General features: G+C 42.0%; 1 protein-coding gene across 2 annotated transcripts in view; it reads left to right on the forward strand.

Moving 5' to 3' along the window:
* Positions 1–24,190, forward strand: part of PWWP2B (PWWP domain containing 2B) — a 48,430-nt gene extending 24,240 nt beyond the window's left edge. Inside the window, exon 4 of one of the 2 annotated variants that reach the window (XR_013214455.1) lies at positions 23,503–24,182. The gene's annotated coding sequence lies outside the window, so the exon portion shown is untranslated. Of the gene's footprint in view, positions 1–23,502 lie in introns of both variants that reach the window. The other variant, XM_077258446.1, reaches the window with a different exon arrangement.
* The last annotated feature ends 254 nt before the right edge of the window (positions 24,191–24,444 follow it).

Here is a 24,444-nt window from a genome sequence, read left to right on the forward strand (position 1 = left end):
ATTAGAAGAAGGATGGCTTCCATTAGAAGCCACTGGGAAATATATGTAACCTCCCCCCCAGTCGCACAATATAGTAGTGCAACTGCAACTATGCAAAACACTCAAAGTATGACTTGAATTATTTCTAATGGAATGTACGGTAAATGTTACATAGGTCACATTTACCTTCATTCATATGAATGAGAGATAAATGTCAGGACTTTGAGACAGCCACTAAAAAACACACACACACACACACACACACACACACACACACACACACGTACACACACACGTACACACACGTACACACACGTACACACACGTACACACACACGTTGCTTGCATCCAGCCACTGCCAGAGTGGATCTCAGCCAGTGGGTGGGGGAGCTGGGTGACAGACCCTCATCAATCTTGTTAATTACAGTAATAATGGAAGAGGCTAAGCTGTAACTTGATTTGAAACACGGCAATAATCTCAGTATAGATTTGGACACTAAACACACAAAACCCGTCATGGTATTCGATCAAAAGAGGAATGTGTCATCAGAAATTGATCCTGGGTTGTCTGCTCCATATAGAGGTGTTATCAGTCATTATACAGGAGGAGGAGGTGAGCTGTGACATCACCTATAGTGAATGGTGGCTCTCGTGTTATCTATTGTATATAAAGTAGCTACCGGTCATTGTACAGGAGGAGGTGAGCTATGACATCACCTATTGTGAATGGTGGATCCTGTGTTATCTACTGTATATAGAGGTGGTATCAGTCATTGTACAGGAGGAGGAGGTGAGCTGTGATATTGCCTATTGTGAATGGTGGATCCTGTGTTTTCTACTGTATATAAAGGTGTTATCAGTCATTGTACAGGAGGAGGAGGTGAGCTGTGACATCACCTGTTGTGAATGGTGAATCCTGTGTTTTCTATTGTATATAGAGGAGATACCTTTTTATTGTATAACATTACTGAAAAGTAATTTGTACAGAACAGGATGGATCAACAGTAGATTGGATCATTGGGCGTTGTGGCTAGAGTGACAGCTGCAGTTTTTTTTGTTTTTTTTATGTAGATAGTGATAGTAAAAATTACAAAAAATATATTTTGTTTGTGTGTCTATATATTTATGTATTTATTACACACAAACACACACCAAAAGGTCAGGCCTTTTGGCTTCTGCACTTTCCCTATCACCGTTCCCCTTCATCTGTGGATGAGCTCAATGTGATGGATCAGATTGTAAACTGAATTATGACCACGTCAAAGCACAACCTTAGGGTACTGTCACACAGTGCAATTTTGATCGCTACGACGGCACGATTCGTGACGTTCTAGCGATATCGTTACGATATCGTTGTGTCTGACACGCTACTGCGATCCGGATCCCCGCTGAGAATCGTACGTCGTAGCAGATTGTTTGAAACTTTCTTTCGTCGTCTAGTGTCCCGCTGTGGCGGCATGATTGCATCGTGTGACACAGGTTGTATACGATGTGCGCACAGTAACCAACGGCTTCTACATCGCAAATACGTCATGAAATTATCGCTCCAGCGCCGTGCATTGCAAAGTGTGACCGCAGTCTACGACGCTGGAGCGATAATTATACGACGCTGCAACGTCACGAATCGTGCCGTCGTAGCGATCAAAATTGCACTGTGTGACAGTACCCTTAGCTTGATTATAAATCTTTTGAAAATAGTTGAGGAGAAGAGAGATAAGGGTTACAGATGGTGCCTTCAGATAATATGATGGGTTTAACTGTTATCTTGCAGAAAGACACATGCCTCGGCTAAACACTCCCTCAGCCTAGGATTGTGCACTGTGATAAAAGATGTCTGATGCCATACAGACAGATATTATCCCACAGAAAATGGCAGAATATTAGATTCGGTACAGTATTTTTTTTTCCTAATATCTAAAGCATTTTGCTAAGCAAACAATGATTGCACAAGACTTGGCAAATGGATAGTAGGTATCAGGATATCCTCTTCCTCTTGTACACGTGTGTGTCATACAATTCTTCTCCTGCCCTTTGTTTTTTTCATAGGTTTTACTATTGCCAAATTACCAAATGAGCACTCTATTACCTTATATAATATCTGTCCTTTATGAATTGTGTTTTGTTTTAATCCCACTGAAGAATTGTGTGCAGCTTTTTTTCTTCTTCTGATTGAAACCCCCTGACATCAGTGACTTCTTAATGAGTTTAATTAACTGAAACATTGATCACAGAAGCTCCACAGTCAGTTTACAGGCAGGGTTTTTTCTCCCACAATATTTAGCATTTCTTTTTCACAAAGTATTTGGTTTTAACCCCTTCATGACCCAGCCTATTTTGGCCTTAATGACCTTGCCGTTTTTTGCAATTCTGACCAGTGTCCCTTTATGAGGTAATAACTCCGGAACGCTTCAACGGATCCTAGCGATTCTGAGATTGTTTTTTCGTGACATATTGGGCTTCATGTTAGTGGTAAATTTAGGTCGATAATTTCTGAGTTTATTTGTGAAAAAAACCGAAATTTGGCGAAAATTTTGAAAATTTCGCAATTTTCACATTTTGAATTTTTATTCTGTTAAACCAGAGAGTTGTGTGACACAAAATAGTTAATAAATAACATTTCCCACATGTCTACTTTACATCAGCACAATTTTGGAAACAAATTTTTTTTTTGCTAGGAAGTTATAAGGGTTAAAATTTGACCAGTGATTTCTCATTTTTGCAACAAAATGTACAAAACCATTTTTTTTAGGGACCACCTCACATTTGAAGTCAGTTTGAGGGTTCTATATGGCTGAAAATACCCAAAAGTGACACCATTCTAAAAACTGCACCCCTCAAGGTGCTCAAAACCACATTCAAGAAGTTTATTAACCCTTCAGGTGTTTCACAGCAGAAGCAACATGGAAGGAAAAAATAAACATTTAACTTTTTAGTCACAAAAATGATCTTTTAGCAACAATTTTTTTATTTTCCCAAGGGTAAAAGGAGAAACTGGACCATGGACATTGTTGTCCAATTTGTCCTGAGTACGCTGATACCTCATATGTGGGGGTAAACCACTGTTTGTGCGCACGGCAGGGCTCGGAAGGGAAGGAGCGCCATTTGACTTTTTCAATGAAAAATTGGCTCCAATCTTTAGCGGACACCATGTCGCGTTTGGAGAGCCCCCGTGTGCCTAAACATTGGAGCTCCCCCACAAGTGACCCCATTTTGGAAACTAGACCCCCAAAGGAACTTATCTAGAAGCATAGTGAGCACTTTAAACCCCCAGGTGCTTCACAAATTGTTCCGTAAAAATGAAAAAGTACTTTTTTTTCACAAAAAAATTATTTTAGCCTCAATTTTTTCATTTTCACATGGGCAACAGGATAAAATGGATCCTAAAATTTGTTGGACAATTTCTCCTGAGTACACCAATACCTCACATGTGGGGGTAAACCACTGTTTGGGCACATGGTAAGGCTCGGAAGGGAAGGAGCGCCATTTGACTTTTTGAATGGAAAATTATCTCCATCGTTAGCGGACACCATGTCGCGTTTGGAAAGCCCCTGTGTGCCTAAACATTGGAGCTCCTCCACAAGTGACCCCATTTTGGAAACTAGACCCCCCAAGGAACTTATCTAGAGGCATAGTGAGCACTTTAAACCCCCAGGTGCTTCACAAATTGATCCACAAAAATGAAAAAGTACTTTTTTTTCACACAAAATTTCTTTTAGCCTCAATTCTTTCATTTTCACATGGGCAACAGGATAAAATGGATCCTAAAATTTGTTGGGCAATTTCTCCTGAGTACGCCGATACCTCATATGTGGGGGTAAACCACTGTTTGGGTGCACGGCAAGGCTCGGAAGGGGAGGCGTGCCATTTGACTTTTTGAATGGAAAATTAGCTCCAATCGTTAGCGGACACCATGTCGCGTTTGGAGAGCCCCTGTGTGCCTAAACATTGGAGCTCCCGCACAAGTGACCCCATTTTGGAAACTAGACCCCCCAAGGAACTTATCTAGATGCATAGTGAGCACTTATAACCCCCAGGTGCTTCACAGAAGTTTATAACGCAGAGCCGTGAAAATAAAAAATTATTTTTCTTTCCTCAAAAATGATTTTTAGCCCAGAATTTTTTATTTTCCCAAGGGTAATAGGAGAAATTGGACCCCAAATGTTGTTGTCCAGTTTGTCCTGAGTACGATGATACCCCATATGTGGGGGTAAACCACTGTTTGGGCGCACGGCAGGGCTCGGAAGGGAAGGCACGCCATTTGGCTTTTTGAATGGAAAATTAGCTCCAATCATTAGTGGACACCATGTCACGTTTGGAGAGCCCCTGTGTGCCTAAACATTGGAGCTCCCGCACAAGTGACCCCATTTTGGAAACTAGACCTCCCAAGGAACTAATCTAGATGTGTGGTGAGCACTTTGAACCCCCAAGTGCTTCACAGAAGTTTATAACGCAGAGCCATGAAAATAAAAAATAATTTTTCTTTTCTCAAAAATGATTTTTTAGCCCAGAATTTTTTATTTTCCTAAGGGTAACAGGAGAAATTGGACCCCAAAAGTTGTTGTCCAGTTTCTCCTGAGTACGCTGATACCCCATATGTGGGGGTAAACCACTGTTTGGGCATATGCCGGGGCTCGGAAGGGAAGTAGTGACGTTTTGGAATGCAGACTTTGATGGAATGGTCTGCGGGCATCATGTTACGTTTGCAGAGCCCCTGATATGCCTAAACAGTAGAAACCCCCCACAATTGACCCCATTTTGGAAACTAGACCCCCCAAGGAACTTATCTAGATGTGTGGTGAGCACATTCAACCCCCAAGTGCTTCACAGAAGTTTACAACGCAGAGCCGTGAAAATAAAAAATCATTTTTCTTTCCTCAAAAAAGATGTTTTAGCAAGCAATTTTTTATTTTCACAAGGGTAACAGGAGAAATTGGACCCCAATATTTGTTGCCCAGTTTGTTGTGAGTGTGCTGGTACCCCATATGTGGGGGTAAACCACTGTTTGGGCGCATGTCAGGGCTCGGAAGGGAAGTAGTGACATTTGAAATGCAGACTTTGATGGAATGGTCTGCGGGCATCACGTTGCATTTGCAGAGCCCCTGATGTGCCTAAACAGTAGAAACACCCCACAAGTGACCCCATTTTGGAAACTAGACCCCCCAAGGAACTTATCTAGATGTGTGGTGAGCACATTCAACCCCCAAGTGCTTCACAGAAGTTTACAACGCAGAGCCCTGAAAATAAAAAATAATTGTTCTTTCCTCAAAAATTATGTTTTAGCAAGTAATTTTTTATTTTTGCAAGGGTAGCAGGAGAAATTGGACCCCAACAGTTGTTGCCCAGTTTGTCCTGAGTACGCTGGTACCCCAAATGTGGGGGTAAACCACTGTTTGGGCGCACGTTGGGGCTTGGAAGGGAGGGAGCACCATTTGACTTTTTGAACGCAAGATTGGCTGGAATCAATGGTGGCGCCATGTTGCGTTTGGAGACCCCTGATGTGCCTAAACAGTGGAAACCCCTCAATTCTAACTTCAACACTAACCCCAACACACCCCTAATCCTAATCCCAACCGTAGCCATAACCCTAATCACAACCCTAACCGCAACACACCCGTAACCCTAATTCCAACCCTAATCCTAACCCTAATCCCAACCCTAACCACAACTGTAACCCCAACACACCCCTAACCCTATCCGTAACCCTAACCACAAGCCTAATCTTAACCCTATTTCCAACCCTAGCCCTATTTCCAACCCTAACTCTAATTCCAACCCTAACCCTAACCCTAAGGCTATGTGCCCACGTTGCGGATTCGTGTGAGATTTTTCCGCACGATTTTTGAAAAATCTGCAGGTAAAAGGCACTGCGTTTTACCTGCAGATTTGCAGCAGATTTCCAGTGTTTTTTTGTGCGGATTTCACCTGCGGATTCCTATTGAGGAACAGGTGTAAAACACTGCGGAATCCGCACAAAGAATTGACATGCTGCGGAAAATACAACGCAGCGTTTCTGCACGGAATTTTCCGCACCATGGGCACAGCGGATTTGGTTTTCCATAGGTGTACATGGTACTGTAAACCTGATGGAAAACTGCAACGAATTCGCAGCGGCCAATCCGCTGCGGATCCGCAGCCAAATCCGCTGCGGATCCGCGGCCAATCCGCTGCGGAACCGCGGCCAATCCGCTGCAGATCCGCAGCCAAATCCGCACATGCCATACCCCTAACCCTACCCCTAACCCTACCCGTAACCCTACCCCTAACCCTACCCCTAGTTCTAACCCTAACCCTAGTGGAAAACGAAAAAAAAAAAAAATATATATATATTTTCTTTATTTTATTATTGTCCCTACCTATGGGGGTGATAAAGGGGGGGGGGTTATTTATTATTTTTTTTATTTTGATCGCTGTGATAGGTTCTATCACAGCGATCAAAATGTACTTGTAAGGAATCTGCCGGCTGGCAGATTCGGCGGGCGCACTGAGCATGCGCCCGCCATGTTGGAAGATGGCGGCGCCCAGCGAGGAGACGTACGGACACCGGGAGGATCGGTAAGTATGAAGCGGTGGTGGGGGGGTGGATTGGAGCACAGGGGTGGTGATCGGACCACAGGGGGGGTGAATACAAACAAGGAGGGAGCGGACAGGAGGACGGGGGAGCCGGCAGGCGGACGGAGGGGACCGGACCCCATAACGGAGGACTGGCGGGGCGATCGGTGGGTGTGTGGGGGGGGGGTCACTTAAGTATTTCCAGCCATGGCCGATGATATTGCAGTATCGGCCATGGCTGGATTGTAATATTTCACCAGTTTTTTAGGTGAAATATTACAAATCGCTCTGATTGGAAGTTTCACTTTCAACAGCCAATCAGAGCGATCGTAGCCACGGGGGGGTGAAGCCACCCCCCCTGGGCTGAAGCACCACTCCCCCTGTTCCTGCAGATCGGGTAAAATGGGAGTTAACCCCTTCACCCGATCTGCAGGGACGCGATCATTCCATGACGCATACGCTGCGTCATAGGTCGGATTGGCACAGACTTTCATGACGCAGCGTATGCGTCAAAGGTCGGGAAGGGGTTAAAGACCATGCATATGCATTGCCTATATTTATTTTAAGTAGAACTAAATGGTAAAACTTTTAAATTTTTTTTTTCTTTTTTTTTTTTTTTTTTTTTAAATCATTGTTCTCTCAAAAAAAATATTTTTTTTTCCTGTTTTGTAGATTTTATTGTCTGGACATTTTCCCTGGGCTTAACAGCCACAAGAACATGTGAAGCTATAGACTGGAGATGTTTATTCGTTGGGGGAGTCGGACTCTGCAATAGTTCTAATTAGGCCATTTCCAAAAAAAGAAAAATATAAATATGGTCAGCAGAGTAGTTGGGAGCACGGTGCATAGCGGGAGATGTGGAGTCGGTATGAAATGGACAGATTCCTAAAATATATAATATATTCGATACAGTAGGATAATGCAGGATGTGCTGTAAACTTTTTCATAGTAATTTGGGAAAGTTATGAAATGTCCCATAAATGTCTGTCCTGTTCCTGATCTAAGGATCTCTGCTTTTAGTGGAGATGAATCTGTGCTGCACTTTATGTACATGCTCAGTAGTGACCAGTGCTGTGGAGTCATAGTTGAGATGAATCTGTGCTGCACTTTATGTACATGCTCAGTAGTGACCAGTGCTGTGGAGTCATAGTTGAGATGAATCTGTGCTGCACTTTATGTACATGCTCAGTAGTGACCAGTGCTGTGGAGTCATAGTTGAGATGAATCTGTGCTGCACTTTATGTACATGCTCAGTAGTGACCAGTGCTGTGGAGTCATAGTTGAGATGAATCTGTGCTGCACTTTATGCACATGCTCAGTAGTGACCAGTGCTGTAGATTCGGGGTAGTTGAGGGGTCGGAGGTTTTTCTTACAGACTCCACAGCCATGATGCATAGGCATAGTCACAGAGGGGAATACCTCACTACTTTTAAACACCGGTAGAGGGGATAAGTATTGGGATGCTTACCCAGTAATTGTAGCCCTATGTTGTCCCAATTGATGCCCTTTAGTGTTCTCACTTCGATGCCTCTTTCATTGCCCTCAGAGTATGATGCCCCTGCAGTGCTCTAAATAGTTTTATCGTAACCCCCCAACACATTACTGTGCGTCCCACACACAATATACAAAAATAGGGAAAAAGGAAAAAATGGGAAGAAAATAAGTCAGCTCACCAATCCCTCAACAGTGCAATGATGTCCACGCACGGAGCCGCCTTGGTCAAGGGCGTAGTCCAGAGCCAGCAATGAAAAAGAAAAAATCTCCAGCATGGATCTTCTAAAAGTCAATTTATTAGAAACACTTTAAAATGCAAACATTTTCATTTTCACAAGTCATTTGCCATGACTAAGACCTGATGGTCGAAACGCGTCGGCGTTGACCACCTGGGACCCCCATCTCTCCTTTTTGCAAATGTTTGCATTTTAAAGTGTTTCTAATAAATTGACTTTTAGAAGATCCATGCTGGAGATTTTTTCTTTTTCCACACACAATATAGGAGCCCCAACGCCTCACCACTCAGTGAGGTCCAAGAACCCCCAACTGAGCTCCCGTCTGTTCGTTGTGTGGACTGAGACTCCGCGCAGTAGGTGTGATCTAGTGATGTCATGGCGCCTCCTGCTCTGGGACTCTGACTCACAGGCTGAATGGTGGGGCGGAGCGCGGGTGCGTTTCTGTTCCACCATTGAATTCCATGGCATGTGCATTCTTAGGATGCCGATGCCATTAAAATTGAGAGATGAAGTGGGGATTTGGAGAGGGGTAATGCTATTCAGCACCAAGCCTTTCCGACTCGCAACCCCCATAATGGCTGCGTGGTCTGCTGCTGCATGTATGCATTTAAAAATGTTACAATGGGAACCAACTTGCAATATTTTCCACTATAAGCCTATACACAGGGATACATTGCAGCCTTCAATATGGGGTAATAATTGTATTGATATAGCACCAACCTATTCCGCAGCACTTTAAAATTAAGGTGTAGGTCTAAAGATCCCTTTAATGTCGCATATATGGGAGGTTGTTAATGTGTTGACACTATAAACGGTAACTGATTAATTCTTATTGCATTTTAACCTTGTGCACACAATTTATAAAGAAAACCTGTTAGATAGGGCAGAATATGATGGAGAGATGGACTAAGTGCCACGATTGTGTGTGAACAAAGTATGGAGAATCCTACATATCACATCCTTACTGACCTCCCATTATACAGCCTTAGACATTAATATGGAGTTCTACATTTTCAGCTAGAACAGCTTCCACTCTTCTGGGAAGACTTTCTACAAGATTTTGGAGGGGTCCTGGATATTTTTTCCCATTCATCCAGAAGAGCATTTGTGAGGTCAGACACTAATGTTGGACCAAAGGGCCTGGTCCGCAGACCCCATTAAATGTGTTCAGTTGGGTTGAGGTTCGGATTCTGTGCGACCAGTCCAGTTCATTCACACCAAACGTGTCCAGCCATGTCTTTATGAGCAATGATTTAGTGCGCTGGGGCTCAGTCACTGGGAACAGGAAAAAGCCATCCCAAACTGCTCCCACAAAGTTGGAATCTTTAATTGCCCCAAATGTCTTGTATGCTGAAGTATTTAGATCTCTTAAGAGGCCGAGGCCAAGTCCTGAAAAAAGCAGCTGCACACCAAACTTTACAGCTATTGCAGTCAGGCAGGTAACGTTCTCCTGCCATTAACCAAACCCAGACTCATCCATGAGATGCCATCTATAGAAGTGTCATTTGTCACTCCACGTGTCACACGTATCCGTGGCTTAATACCACCCCATCCAGCGCTTGGCATTGAGCTTGGTGATGTAAGGCTCAGGGCTGTGGAGTCGGTAAGCCACAGTTGCGACTCCGACTCCTGGATTTTATCAGGTTCCGGCTCCGACTCCTTCATAAATGGCCAATTCGTAACAATAAATTTACTGTTGTAAAATATTAACATTGTGCTTATTCAGTTTCTCACCATCATATAAGTAATCAGACCGCTTAGAGCAAAAACTATATTTATTAGAATACAATTAGAATATAGCAAATAACTTTTCTAAACTTTTCTAAACTCTTGTAAGTAAATATGCAATAAACACTGTTATGCAGTTAATAAGAAGAAATCTATACATTTGTCCTCAGAAAAAGTATTGCCTCTGTCAGATGCTCCTTCATGGATGCCCTCAAATCTGATCTAATTATTTTGAGAGCAGAGAACAACCTCTCTACACTAACTTGGGTTGGTGGCAAAGCAGTAACCACTCGGGCAACATCTCTGACAATGTCAGGATACAGAGGAATCGCTTGTTGCACTGTTATTTTTGATGAACGGTCAAATTTCTCAATTTCTTTTAGTGCACATGAAAAATTCTGCTGAAATGTACTGGCTGTGTTCTTTGTTGGGGATGACTCTTCTTCTATGCGGGAACGCTTTGCACGGTCCTTGTGATCCAAATATTTTTCGAAATTAAATTCTTCATCAGTTGATGAGGGTGAAGATGTGGCAGGACGACCAAATTCTTCTTGTTCCTCCTGACTGTTCTGCAACCCTTTCATCCTTACTGCTATTTCAAACAGAGCTTCTTTTCCTTTAGTTAGCTGTTGATCATCTAGAAGAATCCGATGCATTGGATCTACATAAACAGCTGCCAAAAGAATGTTATTTTGTAATAGTAGCTCCTCTCTCCGTTTCATTGATGTAGCAATGCCACTTGCAATTAACCCTCCTCTTTGGGACAGGCGAAACATCAGGTTCTTCCACTCTTTTAAGAAAATACCTGGAGTTAAGTCCTCTGCTTGTAATTTTTTAGTCACTGTAAATGGGTGCTCTAGCAATTTTCCACCTCAGTCACCTGATTCCACTGACTTTCATTTAGCGTCAGTTGAGGGTTAGCCATGTCTACAAGAAAGGTTTTCAGTTCAACCAAGCGCTGAATCATTAAGTAAGTACTGCCCCATTGTGTGGCTTGATCAATAATTGCCCCTTTTCCAGCACGTCTCTTCAAAATTGAGTCAACTTTAGGGGTTCTGGCAACAGTAGCCAATTTTCTCACCTTGCCAATCAGTGCAGCAGCATGTCCTTCTTGCAGACTGTCTCTTATAGCCAGCTGTAGCGTATGCACAACACAGCGCATGTGATGAATGAAAGAACGTATTAACACAGTTTCAACAAGATCATCTAAACTATCATGTTGCTGTGCATCTGAAGCAACTTCAGTTTGCTCCCCAGTTGCAATACTGTGTTCCTCTATTTCAAACATTTCTGTGTCTGTGGACCCAGAATGTTCTTCTAGCTGCTGGTCACCATCATTACTCTCATTCATTAGCTTAATAGTACTTATCATATTTGAAGCATTCAGTTACGACAGAAAGAACTTGCTCTTTTTTAAGTTCATAGTCTTGCAGAACCTTTTCCACCAAGACCTGGAGAAACTCACTGGTGTGATGAGCTTTGGTGTCTTTTACTGCCAATGTCTTGGTAACCATTTCATTTTTGTCACAAACAAATCGGACATTGATGGCAAAATATTTCACTCTGTGACGTGTGCAGGCATCCATTTTAAGAAACAGAAAGCGTCCCTTGAGTTTTTTTAAGTTCTTCCTTTTGTTTTAAAGCTTCTTCGATTACTAATTTTCTAATACTCTCTCTCTCCAGAGAAACACCAAGCTTGCAGGCCATTTCCCCATTCAGACACACAAAAGCTGGTCGTGAAAATAATGAAATAGGCACACTATCCTGTACAACAAGCTCTATGATCTGTTTTTTAAATGCATCTACTGTCATTGTCACAGTAACTTTGTCACTGACAAAATATCTTGCAACTGATGGCTGCAAAGTTCTCTGCTCCTTTGTTTGGCTGGAAGAGCTGGGCACTGGTTCATTGGTTTGGATGCAGTCTTTCTCATCCACTGCTTTCAGTACTTCTGGATGAAAGCGCTGTAAATGTTTCTTTAGATTAGAAGCTCTGGTAGGAGCATTTTTATCTTTGCCTGAATATGCACTGATCTTGGCTTCGCAGCATTTGTTTTCGTCTGGATCATTTGTCGTACGCTGACAGACATAATGTTTTCTATCTTGAGTGATGGTGAAATGTTCAAATACAGCTGATTTAATGTGACGCTTCTTTGACATTCTCAGGTTTTTAATTCTGCATTCACAATCCAAATGACAATTGTTTTTCCTAAAAACAATTGTACAAAATTATTGCCACGTCTTACAACTGATATAGTGGTCGGTAATACTGTTATTCCTCATGTACTCACAGTTAACTGATGCAAAGTTTGTTGAAAGGATAATACTTCTTACAGTCTTCCTCTTCTGAGTAGCAGCTGTGAGATGCTTGGAAGACGCACACCTAGTAAACATCTAGTCTAGAGGAGGAGCTTTACTACTAAGAATTTGCAACACATTTTCACTTTCAGTTTCATACATTGTAAGTAGGGGGGTTGGGGCTGCATGAGGTTAACCAAGTATAAGATTAGATAAGGGCAGTGGAGAGCAGTGACACACAAGAAGTAAGAAATGTCTCTATCTCCAGCAGAACTGCTTATCACCGTTGTTCATAGTTTGATAGAACATATATATTTGAGTAACATTTATAAAATTCATATGAAAGTTCAATTAAGAAATATTAATACATTTTTTTTAAAGCTGAAGTCGGTACATTTCTACCGACTCCGACTCCAACCAAAACTAACTCCGACTCCACAGCCCTGGTAAGGCTGCTTGCAGCTACTTGGCCATGGAACCCCAAGTCATAAAGCTCCTGATGGGAGCACTGATTATGTGCTGATGTTAATTCCATAGGAGGTCGGGACAGCTATGGCGTCAGAAGAGCGGTGGTGACTTTTCTGCCGCTGCTCCTCAGTGATTCCTGCTCTGTAACTTAACGTGTTCTCATGGTAACATAGTTATTAAGGTTGAAGGAAGACTTTAAGTCTATCTAGTTCAACCCATAGCCTAACCTAACATGCCCTAACATGTTGATCCAGAGGAAGGCAAAAAAAAACCATGTGGCAAAGAGTAAGCTCCACATTGGGGAAAAAAAAATCCTTCTTCGCTTTATAGTCAAGTTGATGTGGTTTCTAAACACTTCCATACTTCATTAGTATTATGGAAGGAATACATTTAACAATTTAACTTTTTACAGTGGTGGCATCTTGGTATCCAAGCTCTTTAAGAGGTTTCCTTTCACATATTTTAGTAAGATCAGATGACATGGCGAGGGGCTGTATTTTATACACCTGTGGGACTAAAATGAAAAGCCCATATTCAGTGATTCCGATGTGTGTTCCGGTGCCTTTGTCCATATAGTGTAGCTTTCTAGGATTGTGAAGTAGTGTAATTCCTATAAAGGCTCTTGGGAGAGATGTTGGGAGTCCTGCTTACCCCGTATGGCTGTATGTACATATAATGGGGTCAGTTAGTGGGTGAGGTGAGCGTGTCCCCCCCCCCCCTAGAAGCTGCTTTATATTGTGAAATCCTGTTTATAGCCCTATAAACTTATGACAAGCTTCAGCCTTTTTCCCTGGACCATACCCTGCTGCTACCTCATGAGTATAAATCACCTGAATGATTCTGCATTCAATTTACAGCAAATTCCTTCCCTCATTCAGATGCAGATTTGTATAATTCCACTTATTAATAGTTGTCTTTCTGTGTCTTATATTTATTTTTTTCCTAGAACCTCTCCAATGTAACAACTTGCCTTAAAAAATCAGGTTTAGTTCTTATTTAATATGCAGAAATTAACAAGGCCGTATTATGGACATATTCTTCCCTAGAAGCGTCACTTGTACTGGAGAAAATCCCAACTCCTTGGCACCACCCATGGGTATTTGTGGTCCTATAGTAGAGGTGTAATAATTATAATATTAGTAAATACCTCCAATTAGAAATGTAGTCTAGTTCTTCTGATTCACTATGTAATTTCCCTCATGTGTAGGGCCTTAAGTAGCCATGATTACGACCACTAACGCTCACTAAATGAGTGTCGTAACCATGGATAACTAAGCTGCTGCAATGCCCTACACTTGGGGTACGAGACATAGCTAATTAGAAGAACTATACTACATTTCTAATTTAGTTATTTGCTAGTATTGTTACTGTTATTACACCTACATATTTGCATAGGATCTTGGAGATGGGAATACCCCTTTAAGCCTTAAAATTGCGTTTCTGCCTTCTCGTGTGAATCCAGAAAAAGCAGACTGATCAGTCACGTTATATAGAAGGTGGGGGTGAGATTGTTGCTGATTAGGACGTCTAATTATGTTCCTTCTTAATATTGATTGCGTCCTTGCCTAGTCCCCAGTGGTTTGGAAGCGCTGTCATCAATCATTTCTTGTGCTGCTCCCACTGCAACTTTTTTTTTTCCGCTTTCTTTGTCTCCCAGTGTATTTAATGCTGATATTTTGTAGTAGTATGTGATGTCTAATTTGCTTAATGTAGTGTTTTGTTTTTTATTTTTGTGTACAGTTTTAATATTTTTAATGAATGATTGCCACGTTGTGTGTTTATCGTTTCTCTTAGATTGTGTTGCTTTATTTCTGTGCATTCATAGTTTGACTGATCATACGCTGAATGACAGCCGGCCTAGTGTATGTTTACTACAAGACTTTGCATCTGGGAGAACAAGCGTTCATAGGATCCAACTCTCCGGCCTTCTAAAGCAAAACGCTCGATCATCCCGTGCGATTAATATTAAGCAAATGTAACAATCCTCCTTCTCGGCAGCACATTGTCTGTCTAAACAGAACATGTGCTGCTGACAATACGATACTCTGTGCACAGAATGATTGTACTAATTCTCATTCTGCAAGAATTGAATTGAGGTTGGACGGTGTAAACAGGCCATTAAATGGCCACCGATTTAGCAAACATGTAGCCTATCAGCGGGTGATACTTGTAAACCCAGCAGAACTTGTTATAGTCATTGCAGCCCCCAACACTTTTTTAGTTACGGTATTTTGAAATATTTTGCAGTTATTACTTCTTGCTCCTCCTTAGGCCTTATTGAGACTTTTTTATTTTTTTTCGCGTAAAAACAAAACGTGTGTAATTTTCAGCAGTTTTTGGTCAGTGTGTCTGTTTTTACCATTGGTGCTTCATCAGTGGTTTTATTGTGTGCAAAAAAAAATAAATTGCAAAGATTCACCTACCCACTGCAATGTTAAAAATGGACCGCACACGGATGACATTTGTGTGATTTTAATTTTTTTTTAAAAAAAAATTCACTTTTTATTCTTTTTTTTTTTTCGAATTACTTGATCATGAAAAAACATGACTGTAAAAACACATACAGCTCGTACATGATCAATAGGTGTCTTAATGCGGCCTTATGTAGGGTGACTTCACGCACAACTGACTTTTCTTGAGAGATTTCTGTGTGTCATTTATCTGAATGGGACTTGCAGAACTCTAAATGTAATCAAAACTGATCCCATTCAGATGAATAGATTTTTAGCCACAAACGTTGAGATAAGCCATCGGCTTACTTGTCAGTCAGGGACTTTCTCATAGAGAACACAGGATCGCTCTTGTGTAAGGGAGTGTCGGAGATCAGCCATTTATGTTTGTGGCTAGTCTTAGGCTATGTTCATACGCTGCATCTTTTTGCGTTTTTTTTTTTTCTGCAGGAAAAACCTCTCTTGGCAGTAAAGAAGCTGCTTACAAAAAGCAGGTTTTGCTGAATTGTTATTGTCTCTTGTGCATGCTGATAAAGCTTAGTGCGTCAAAAAAGAAAAACAATGATGCAACTTCCTTAGGTTTTTGCACCAGAAACACAGCAAAACCTGATACCTGCAATTTTGCGACTTTTTTTTTTTTTACACTTATTGCTTTCCTGCAGTGTTTTTTTTAATGCAAATTTTAATCTGCTTTTTAGGCTATGTGCACATGTTGCGGATTTGCCTCTGGAATGTTTTGTGCGGATTCTGCATCTCTTGGCAGAAAACGCAGGTGCAGGTTTGATGCGTTTTTTTATGCCTATTTTCAGTGGATTTACTGCGGTGCGGATTTCTTGCGTTTTTTACCCCTGCGGATTTCTATAATGGAATGGGTACAAAAACGCTGCAGATCCGCAAAAAATAAATGACATGCTACTTCCTTTAATCCACAGCGTTTCTGCGCGGAATTTTCCACACCATTAGCACAGTGGTTTTTTTCCCCATTGATTTACATTGTACTATAAATCACTTGCGGATCTGCAGCATTTCTGCACGGAAGAAAACGCTGCGGATCCGCAGGAAATCCGCAACGTGTGCACACAGCCTTACAGTCTCAGCAAAGTTTGAGATTTCAGAAACCTCATGCACACTCACTGGTTTTATTTTCCTGATGGATTTGGAAAACTGTTGTTCTTTCAGCGGTGTTTTTTTTTTTTTTTTTTTTTTTCCATAGGAAACAATAAGTGCAAAAAAACACAGGTATCATTTTTTGCTGCATTGTGGTGCAAAAACCGTGTGGCCGAGTTCACATGTGGTCTTTGCAGCATTTTTTTGCAGCGCTTTTTTAATGCAAATTTTTCAGCTGCATTTCACAGTGCCTGCAAAGACTGAGATTACAGAAATCTCATGCATGCACCTTGTTTTGTTTTTTTTCCCCCCTGACTGTTTGTCAAAGAGCTGTGTTTTTGCAAAATGCGGCATGTCAGTGGTTTTTAAGCGTTTTTAATCCACTGAAGGCATTGGTAGTGCAAAAATGGTTTTGCTGCATTTTTGGCGACAAAACTTTATGAAGTTGAATTAGATTTTTTTTTATGCACTAACCTTTATCAACAAAAACTAAGCAAAACCTGCTTTTTGTAAGCAGCTTAAATGCAGCTTAAAATTGTCATAAAAAAAGCGCCAAACATGCAACGTGTGATCGTAGTCTAAGGATGTTAAATCAGGAGTTGCGGCTCCATTAGGTGCCAATTTATCTGTGTTCACGTGCTGGAGCTTCCGGTTGTCTGACAGTCACGGCCAGTAGTGTCGTCATGCTGCTGGTCTGAACAAGCGCCCAGCGCATGGGTTCGCTCATCGGCAGATAGTCCACAGGTTCACTGCCAAGATCCCGGCCTCGTTGTATGACTTGCACCATGTTCAGCCATCGCCCCCAGACAGCAGCACTTGCTGGTCCTTGTGGCAAAAAAAACCACAGGAACGGACTGAATTTATCCACAATTGTTCTCATCTTATTCTTTTTAATATGAAGCTAACCCTTTAAGCTTGCATCATTGTTATTATCTATGGCTAGTTTACGTTTTGTACTATGAAGCTGAACATTTTCTTTGTAAAGATGACTCAAAAACCTTATGGCGATTTTCATTGCCAAATACACACGCTTCCTCGTTGTCATCACACAGGAATCTTAAATGGCAGCGCTGTGTGTCATGTTTGGGTGGTGGTTAGAGGTGTAGTGTACATGCGGCGAAAAATGTGAGACTGAAGCCTCATGAATGTTCTATAGTGGGGGAAAAAACAGATGCTTTCATAGAACTAGTATTAATAGGATTTGTCACCAGATTTCACAATACAGCCTGCGTACACTATTAAATAGATCTCTCGGACCTGATGAGGCTGGTGTACTTACTTTGCTGGTGACAGAGTCCCACGAAAGCGCCTGTTGTTGTTTATGTATACAGGAGAAATTAAAGGGAACCTGTATCTGATTCATGTTGCCCAAACCTGAATCTGCTACAGGAGCCTGGATGTATGATGAATCGAGTCGCAGCCTGGATTTATGATTGCGGCTGTCATGATTCATTTTTAAATTTGTGATAGCTCGGGTTCTGCTATAATTTAAATGTTGCTTTTTTCCTTTTGGGCCAGCAAGGGTTAATGTCAGTTTCCTGGCTGGTAGCTGCTTTGTTGCTGGTCAGCTGATGTGGGTGTTGACCACTCCCACCATACTTTAAATAGTCACATGACACATCAGCTGAATGTTCGTTATAGAGTTATTCTATGAAGACCAGCCTAGGAGTTTTGCAGCTCTCTGGTGTATCTGCTGCTTCTGTGGAGTTCGGGTTCCTGGTGCCGTATCTTCTGCTGTTTAAAGCTTGGCAGCAGAGGCTGGAGCAAAGTATCGTTTTCCCTTTCCTTGTCTGTCTCATGCTTTTCACTTTCCCTGTATTGATACCATCTGCAGTAGTGAGGCTAGCGTCTTTACCAGCAAGAACACTAGCCAGGGTATGAAAGTGACCACTAGGAACAAGGCACGTGGCGGGGGGGGGGAGAAGACCCACATAGGGCGTTAGAGGTGCTTAGGGATAGACACAGGTTGTTGTTAGGAGGTTCCCTTCTCTCGCTCCCTACTGTTAGGGCCTTCCTCTCCCTTTTTCCATCCCATTGTTTATGTTGTACTGTTCGCCAAACTTACCCATCAAAACTATTATTATCAACCAAACTATTTTTCTGGTGAACCTATGGCTCAAGCAGAAGCTTTTGCTCACCTGATCCAGACCTTCACGGATGAGGTTACGGAGTTGCAGTCTCAAATGGTGCAGCAGCTTCAGCAGGTGTTTGGATTCTTGGTCTCATCTCATGTCCAGGCTCAACCGGAACCCAAAAGATCTCTCCCTGACAGGTTCTCTGGAGGAAGAGATACATTTATAGTCTTCAAAGAAGCCTGTAAATTATATTTCAGGCTTCATCCTTGTTCCTCAGCGACTGAGGAACATCATGTGGGGATTATAGTCTCCCTTCTCAAGGGTGATCCCCAATCCTGGGCCTTCTCCCTGATGACCGATTCACCATCTTTGCAGTCGGTGGACAAGTTTTTTGCGGCATTGGCGCTGGTGTATGGATATCTTAGTGGCGTCTCCGTGGCTCAGTCTCGACTCCATAAGATCAAGCAGGGGGGCCGGCTGGCTGATGAGTACTGCTCAGAGTTTTGGAGATGGGCCACTGACACTCATTGGAATGACCCTGCTCTTAGGAGCCATTTTTTGTCAGGGTCTGTCAGTTAGGCTTCAGGATACTCTGGTGCAGTATGCTACTTCTGGCTCGTTGGAGGCTGCCATGGCCCTTGCTATCTGGATGGATTGCCACCTCAGGGAGAGGCACACACCAAATCTACCCCTGTTGCTCTTTCTAGGGAGGAGGACACACTTGTGCAGATGGACAAACCCATGCAGGTGGGAGGAGTCTCCTCTCAAACTAGGTTGCCTGCGGTTCACCATGGGACGGGGCATGTTTTTTCTGTGGTCTGACTGATCATTGCATCAATGTCTGCCCAGCTCGTGCCAAAGTATGTACTCCATCACAAAAGCCGCGTTCCTATGGTCGTGTGGAGGAAGAGACACCATCCGGTCATAGATTGGCGGTCTATGGAGGTAGTTGGGACAAGTCTTTGTAAAGACTGTTGCCTTGGAACTACGGTCTCTGCCGTCCTTCTCAAATCTACCCCTTCTTCTCCGATGGAGGCAGCTAAGGTGGGAGTAGGGGCAAGACTCAACCGTCACCACAAGTAAAATCTGAGTCTCCGGGTCCTCTAAGGAGGAGGGATCAGGGGAGGGTAGTGGTTCCCTGTGAACATAGTGAGGGTATGAGTTTGGTGAACAGGGGGATGCCTCTGTTGTCTGTTCCTCAAGGAGATTATCATCTGTTGACAAATGTACATGTGGAAATAATCATTCATGTCCGGACCTGTGTGTGAATGAATACATAGGTGTCCACTAAAAACATTAAGTGCAAGTACGCATCTGGGACCTGGAGTTCTAGGGTGTATGGATACACCATATCGGGTGTTGGCTGTCCTCGGCCCTAGGACCTTTCAGTTGGAAGTACCCACAGTAATGCAGGCCCATAACATATTCCACAGGTCGTTGCTCTGGAGACTTGTTGCGCCTCCGGAGCCTATATTATTTCCGTTGTCATCCGGCTGCGTTTGCTGTAAACCTGAGGATCAGGTGACTGCGGAGTGACTCCTAGTGGGTTGAGGCATCTTTACCATACGTCCTTTCCGGTGAAGTCTTAACACTCATTGAAAGGGGGTTACTGTCACAATTAATTTTTGGATTTGTGACAGCTCTGGTACTGCTATAATTTAAATGTTGCTTTTTTTCCTTTCCAGCAGTGTATCTGCTGCTTCTGTGGCGTTCGGGTTCCTGGTTCCGTATCCTCTGCTGTTTGGAGCTTGGCAGCAGAGGCTGGAGCTAATTATCGTTTTCCCTTTCCTTATGTGTCTCATGCTTGTCACTTTCCCTGTGTTGATACCATCTACAGTGGTGAGGCTAGTGCACTAGCCAGGGTATAGTGAGGTGACAACTAGAGACGAGGCACGTGACGGTGGCGGGGGAAGGACCCGCATAGGGTGTTAGGGGATCTTAGGGATAGGCACAGATTGTTATTAGGAGGTGACCCATCCCCCGTTCCATACTGTTAGGTCCTTCCTCTCCTTCCTCTCCCTTTTTCTATCCCGCTGTTTGTATATGTTGTGCTGCCCGCCGGACTTATCCATCCCGAGCATGACAACAGCCACATATACCGTATATTTTTTTCTCTCTGAAGCACTGTATAAATATAATTAAAGCTTAATAAATATATGGGAGAGACCTGTCAATCGCCTAAATTGCTGGGAAAAGCTGGGCCAAGGCGGCGCCGGACTAGTCTGGTCTCTGGCCATGGTCTTTTAACAATATTTTCACTGAAATTCTGGAGATTTTCAGAAAAGAATATATGGTACCTTGCTGCAATCGGGCAGCCAGACTTCGATTTATGCTGCCTGTAGTTTGGACAACATGAATCAAGTGACAGGTCTCATTTAAATATCATAGCATGGAAACCTAGAAATAAATTAAACCAAAGAATGAATAGTGTTTATTATTTAAAGCTATATGCCAACAATTTAGAAAAAAAACATTTGATACGGTTAGTTATAGCTTGTTGTAGATCAGAAATATAAATTACGTAACTTAGTAAATGAATATCATTTAGTATGTGGAGAAATATTGTATGAGTCGTAGTGAAGCAATGTGGATAAGAGACCAGCAGGGCACATGGCAAGGCGTTGTCCCGATGAGGCAACATCTTTTATTAAACTTTTGCGAATTGCTTTATGTATGTTCTGTTTATCTGGTATTATGGAATAAAGTTGCTGTAAAAGTTCCATTGGAATTGTATCCATATAACATATGATACTGCAGCAGATTTACATCTCTGGATCCTGAAGGCACAGAATGTGTTATCTAAAGCCCTTTTTCTTTTTCTTGTATGTGGGGGGAAAAAGGACCGATTTCCAATATAGATTCTAAGAAAAAACCTGAAACAATGCTGGATGTGCAATTTATGTTCCCAAGCCGTCCTCATCAGTTTCTGCTGTACACAGCTGTGCTGCTTTTGTCACAACCGCAGGCAGATTTCAGACGCCCTACATCGCTTCCACTCTCTACTGTGTTCTCCATGTGCTGCCAGAACATACAGGACTGCGTAAAAGTTTTAGGTCGGTGTGGAAAAAGTGCTGCAAAGTAAGATGCTTTCGAAAATAAAAGTGATAATAGTTTATTTTTATCAACAAATTGAAACGTCAATGAATAAAAGAGAAATCTAAATCAAATCCGTATTTGGGGTGATCACCGTTTGCCTTCAAAACGGCATCACTTCTGGGTGCACAAAGTCAGGGATATAGCATTCTAGTCAGGTGTATGAGTAACCAATTATACAAAAGGTGAGAATGATCATCATTTTCATATGCAAGTTGAAACAGAGTAATTTACTGAAACAGGAACAGCTCTGTATATTTACAAGACTGCGCAAATCTGTTGAGGAACATGAACTGAACTATGTTGCGTCTACTTTCCCTACTGATGTGTCTTTACATGCATTCTTTGATTTTGAAATGGTGGTACCTCAATGTTAATGTATTCAGCTATTTCTAGGAGGGATAGCAGCGAAATTGAATGATGCAGAGATCTAAATAACACAACAGGTCCTTGTTAACAGGGGCAGACACAGACCAAAGCAGGCCCCCGTGCAAGAACAGTATATGGACCCTTTGCAGTCCAATAATGTATCTGTGATATCTGCTACTTATGGAGGTGGTAGAGCCTTACACTATGGCTGGTCCAAATAACTAAAGCAATTGTTACCATCCACCTCTCGTGTCTCCCCTTTTCCTCATAGTTTGTAAGCTCGCGAGCAGGGCCCTCATTCCTCCTGGTATCTGTTTTGAACTGTGATTTCTGTTATGCTGTAATGTCTATTGTCTGTACAAGTCCCCTCTATAAGTTGTAAAGCGCTGCGGAATATGTTGGCGCTATATAAATAAAAATTATTATTATTATTATTATTATAGTGGCCCTTACCTCTTGGGTCCCTGTGAAACAGCACAGGTACACCTATGGTATGTCATTCCATACTTGTAAACATACCGTATGTCTGCCGGTAAACATGGCCTTACCCGTAAAAAAAAAAAATAGTATTAACATGTAGAGATGAGCAAATCTCCTGAAATTTTGTTTTGTGCCACCTCTCTTGTACTGGCCGTATTCTATCTATTTCGAATAAACTTGGTCTGAATTGAAATTGCCCTGAGTCTCAAAAAGAAGTTGAATATGTTCTGCCATCTCAGCTCTCTGCTAGGTCCTCTTCTATTGCCTCAGCTCTGGCACTGGCAAGTAGAAATGAGTGAACCCGAACTTAAAAGTTAGGGGTTCGTACCGGACAGTTAGTGTCCGGCGCTAAATGCCCAACACTGACTTCTCCCGGAAATCCGTTGCACTGTTCAGAGTCCTGGGGGGAGTCAGTTGCGCTGTTTTGGAGTCCTGGGGGGAGTCAGTTGCACTGAGAATATTTTCCAGCTCAAAAGTTTGGGTTGCCAATGTTTTCAATGGGGTTCAGGTAACTTCTTGTACCCGAACCAAACTTTGGAATAAAGCCCAGATGAGGTACCAGAACCCAAACTTCCATGCATCTGCTCATCCCTAGTGGCAAGGCCTCATGCAGTCACATGGGGCACAACGCATGTCATTAACATCTGCGAAATGCATTGTGACTCAATGTGGCTTCTACAGCGCCAGAAGATCCGATGGCGAACAAGTGAGTAGGGAGAGGCCTATGATAGGTGTATATAATGGTTTTTTTTTTTAACCCCTTCCCGGCCCTCAAAAGAATCCAGTAAAATGGCAGCTGACTAGCCATCAGTTTGCTGTATTGAATCCTTAGATTTAAGGATTCAATACGCACACATTTTGAAGTTGTCTTTATTAAAATGTTGGGTTCACCAGAATCTGAAATTTCCTGGAAACCAAAAAAAAAACAAAAACCATGTGGTTCATTACCAATCGATTTGTTCATATCTATTAAGGAACCTACTTGGCATTTTATATCTAGAATTCTAGATTAAAAAAAAAGTTGCTGTTCCATTGTGATTGTAGACTTTGCCTTATTGTTCCCAGGAGTGTTCTGAATAATTGATTTGTTTGGATGTATATGGTGAGCTGTGTGTTTCTGTGACTGTTAATGCATGACCACACATATATTACCTATTTTTTTCCCTTCCTTTTTAGATAAGAGGATCTGAACACAGCTGTTCTCCAGTTTCACTATGTCTATAAACATCCTGTCCGGCTCCCCTGGAGACTCCCTACAGTGGCTGCAATCCTGACAGCGAGATGCATTTTCTGGTCATCTGTGAAGGATAGTCATCATCCAGACATGGAGCCTTGTCACAGAGCTGACATATGGGGTTCTCAAGGACTCTAAATCCAGAAATAAACCTGCTCTGTTATTTTAAAGAAAGGGTGTAGGAACAGCAAAACAAACACAAACTTAATTTATTAAAATTCTACTTACAAAAAAAAGTATCTTGCTGCTGCGTAGTTTACAGGTAATAGACTAAAGCTATGAAACCTAACACTGAGACGAAAGTATTTAATCTAAGCCTGAAAAAAAAAAAAAAAAATCTGTCAAAGAGCATCATTAAGTTCTTATGTCAACAAATCTTAAATTACAGCAAAGTTTCTTTCTGCACAAAATGTTTCTTTTCTGAAATCTCTACCAAAGGAAACTGTAGTTTCAATTAGTAAAAATATTTATTTAATTAACGGCTTTAGGATGTTTTTTTTTTTTTTTTTTTTTAACATCTAAATCCTAATGTGAACTTTATGTATTCTCTAATGTACATGAAAGTTTTTCAAACTTGGTTACCGTTTTGTTTTTTTCCTCTAAGCTTAGTAAAAAGTATTTTTATTTTTAAATGCTATTTAGTTTGGTTTTCTTTTTGGATGTTACTTTATAGTTTACATAAATGATATTATACCGTATATATTTACAGTCAATTTGTATCTTCGGAGCCAAAAGGCACAAAATGCTGACTGGTAAGATATTTTGTGCAGCCAGCGTAAGGTTGGGATTAGACAGAGACTTTGGTGTGACACAGGTCCCACGGACAAAGATAAGTTTGAGCCACTGCTACATTGAAGGATAATGGCTGTGAATGAGTGTGCATT

The sequence above is a fragment of the Ranitomeya variabilis genome, chromosome 4 (genome assembly GCF_051348905.1).
Source record: "Ranitomeya variabilis isolate aRanVar5 chromosome 4, aRanVar5.hap1, whole genome shotgun sequence".
In the NCBI taxonomy this organism is placed as follows: domain Eukaryota; kingdom Metazoa; phylum Chordata; class Amphibia; order Anura; family Dendrobatidae; genus Ranitomeya; species Ranitomeya variabilis.